At 31.7% G+C, this 3,863-nt stretch overlaps 1 non-coding gene across 1 annotated transcript; it reads right to left on the bottom strand.

Moving 5' to 3' along the window:
* Positions 1-349: 349 nt before the first annotated feature.
* On the bottom strand, positions 350-423 carry trnar-ucu. The gene has a single exon. It is a non-coding gene; the product is annotated as a tRNA-Arg (tRNA).
* Positions 424-3,863: the final 3,440 nt, after the last annotated feature.

Below are 3,863 nucleotides of genomic sequence, written 5' to 3'. Positions count from 1 at the left end.
CTGTTATTTATTTCAGCAGAAGCTATTTTAATTATTTTACTAACAAAAAATAACAAAATTCCAGCACTCTGTCTCTGGTGAGATAGACAATTTGTTATATATTGTGCTCTATGTCATTATAAAAGGTTGTGTACTGTATGGTGCATTCTTTTTTTTCTTTTTTGTATTTTTATCATAATTTGAAAAAAATGTATGGAGAGCTAGACTACAACGCTGTAATGCAGAAAAAAGGAAGATGGGTTGTATGTTCGAATACGACCAAAACCATCATTTCAAGGACCATCTTTTTAGAGAAAGGAAAACAGACAAAAAAAGTCGCAGATCTGCCATGTTGGCATACAGAGTGACCCATCTCTGCCGGGACTCGAACCCGGAGCCTCTGGATTAGAAGTCCAGCGCGCTATTCCATTGCGCCACAGAGACTGCGCCAAAGAAAAATGGAGGCAACATAATTTAGCATCCTCACTGAGCCCTGTATCTGCGCAGCATCAGGACCATTCTCAGTTGCCATGTTGGTACTACTCATATCGGCCACTAGAGGGAGCCATCGTGGAAGGTGTTAGAGAGGAGGCTGGCTAACGTTGAAAAGGAAGTTGTTTAAGCAGATGTAGGGCATTTCAATTTGGAAGGTCTTTAAATATGATTTACCTTTATTAAGCGAGCTTGTTGTTTGTTGCTTATGAACAACTGGATACATGTAAAATATGTATCCAGTTGTTCAGACAACTGGATACATATTTTACATGTATAGACATCAGGATACAATGTGTTAAGACCTGTTCCAGTCACTTTGGATACTTTAAACAAATATATTAACAAATTAACCACTTTTATCACAAGTTGTAGTAAACAAAACTACTAATACTGTTTTATAATACAAGCTTTTAAACTAATTGGATTTTTGTTGTTTACTTGCCAGTTTTTCACTTGAAGTTAGAATGTCAGCCTGGAAATCTTTCAAACGTTTTACAGAAATGAGGAAGTGAATACCAAAGCATTGAGTCAGAAGTGGCTTCTTCCACATAGTGTTAGTTTGATGGATATGTACTGTAGGTCATGTGCCTGTCTGGAGAAGATAAAGGTACAGAAATGTATCTATAAGTGCATCAGATAAAGTCCTTAGATTGTAGAAACAGTCATCAGGTGAACAAGTGCTGTTAATTTTTTGGGTTTAAATAGTTTATTTGATTAAGACGTTTCTAAAGAGTGGAATGATTAAAATGGTATATAAAAAAAAAAAGAATTTGGGCACATGCATAAATTTACTGTAGATGTTGTACATCTGATTTACAAACATCCACATTTTTCAGGTTCAGGAAAATATGGTACTATAAAATTGTGTCATTTTGTATTCATAAAACAATATATACAATATTTTATCACAGAAACAACTACAAAGTAACTAGCACTGCATAAGTAAAAAAAAAAAAAAAACATTAGTAAGTATAACACCATATGTTGTTCTCTCCAGAAAGAATTACCTATGTTTTTGTTTTCCTGGGATGGATCATATTAAATAATTTCACCCTCATTCAGTGTCTAATAGAAATCATGTATGACACCATTTTTCAGCCTCAAATCATATTTAGTGACTTTTACTCACACATTTCATAAACATCAGGGTTTTTTGGGGTCAATTTGACCACAGACTGTTTTAGCTGCAAAAAACAAAAGGAAAAAAAAATATATTTTACACACCACCATTAGTCATTTTTTAATATTAAACATTATTTAAGATAGGAAAATTTTTTGATCCCAATGTAACTGCAAATATGTACCTGTATGCAATTAACCCTTTATAGAGCAAGTTACCATTTTTGATCCCTTGCATTTTTGATCCCCCCCCCGCCCTCAGTGAGGTCTAGAAGCACAAGATCTATATCCAGCCATTTAGCAAAGATTCTGCAACATGGCTGCACATCTTACTTTGGCATTTGATATTTTACCTACTGTTAATTAAGTTAAAAAAAGGTAAAAAGCTAATTGAAAAGTAGAAAAATAAAGTTAAAAAGTTAATAAGCCTAGTTAACAATTATATTGAGGTTTATAAACTTATATTTAAGTGCCAGTATCAGCATTAACGCTTCTAAGGTTATGTTGGACCAAAAAAATGGTCTGTTTTTCATGATTTCTTATTGAAGCACTTTTCTTATTTTGCTTAATATATTCTGGCAAGTTAGCGTTTCTTGTTATTACATTGACATTCATTCTTTAATGTTAAATCTTGTCCTGGATTCCAATAACTCTACTGGATTGAGCACTGGAAAAAAAAAATTTAATCTAGATGAGCCATTTTTTTCCTTAACCCTGTAATGCCAAATGTATCATATTTGATACATACGGTTTCTGAAATGTTTTGCGTCTTAAACCTTTTGCATAATTTAATGGTAAAAACTTTGCTCAAAATCCTATTGTACACAATCAGATATACCTGATAACAGAGGGCAGAAGACTACACAGAAAATAATCTTGACTTATCGCATAGTAATAAATTATTATTAACAAAAATGTATTTCTGTTTTTTCTTTTTGCATATTTTGTTAAAAGGCCAAATAAGGACTTCAAACAAAAAAAAAAAAAAAAGTTATTATTTTTTTTTTTTTTTATTCTTGGATCGGGCTTTAAAGGGTTAAAATAAGTGTTTTTTTTTTTTTTTGTATGAGGAGGCAAAAGATACAATTGCCAATGGAATAAGACAATTTACATTTAAAATCAGAAAACATAATTGCCTCATCTTATTTTATTTTTTTATATTTTATTTCAAGAGTAAAATCCTCCATTGGGAAACTATCTCATTTACCTGCTCAAATTAAGGGTAAATACACGTAATTTAATAAATTTTTACTTATTTCTAGATCATTTTTCCAGTGAAATTCTGATTTTCAAAGTATTTCCTCTGAGTGCCCTATAAAGGGTTAAATGTTCACAGGATATGAAGAAAAAGAAAAAAGGGTGGGTCCAAATATTTATGCTGTGGAGAATAGAAAATATTTCCATAGCAATATAGATATCTCACAAAGTTAATGGTGTAGTTGAGCCATAAACTCTACAGGCTCATTAAACCTGTAGAGCAATCAGAATCTTTCTCTCTGCTCAACGGAAATAACTTCTGAGCAAAGGCATTCTGTGAATGAGGTGACACAACTTTTTCACCACTAAACTGAAAGAAGAGAATGCATTTCGGAAAAAGTTAGCAATGAGGAGAAAGTGGGTATTGAGGAAGCCTCCTCTAGACGTTTTAGCGATTTAAGATATCTCTAATTACATTCTGACTAGTCGAAATGACGTCAGATTTACCATTAACTTGTATGGAAATGTCAATTTAGATATCTAGAATAAATCACTGACTATCTGAAAAACACATTTCAGATATCTACGACTAAATTACAACTAGTCATAAAGTAATTTCAAGATATCTCTACTGATTTTAGTTTTGACTAGTCATAATTCTAATTAAAGATATCTCAAATGCCTCCATAATTAATGATATCTTAAAAGTATTTTAGGATAGGTGATATGCAGTTTTGACTCGTGAAAGCTCAATTATAGATATCTTAAAAGCAAATAATGACTAGACGAAACAAATTTAAAGATATCTTGAATTGTAATTTCGACTATTCGAAATTCCTTTTAAGATATTTCTAAATGAATTAAAGATGTCTTGAATTATTTAGCTTTTCCATTAAATATATCTTAAATTGACATTCTGTTAGTCAAAATGTGTAATGATCTTTTTAATGGGCGTCCAGGAGGATCATTCCTAAAAGAATTCCTTACCGTCAGTTTAATCCACAGGAGGAAAATTTAAATCAGCGTGTGGCACTTTAAATGACAAATCGACAAAAAAAAAAAAAAAAAAGACA

The sequence above is a fragment of the Cyprinodon variegatus genome, unplaced genomic scaffold, assembly GCF_000732505.1.
Source record: "Cyprinodon variegatus isolate N-32 unplaced genomic scaffold, C_variegatus-1.0 Scaffold894, whole genome shotgun sequence".
Classification (NCBI taxonomy): domain Eukaryota; kingdom Metazoa; phylum Chordata; class Actinopteri; order Cyprinodontiformes; family Cyprinodontidae; genus Cyprinodon; species Cyprinodon variegatus.
Note: the sequence above shows the minus strand (reverse complement) of the source record. Positions and strands in the feature narration are given on the sequence as shown.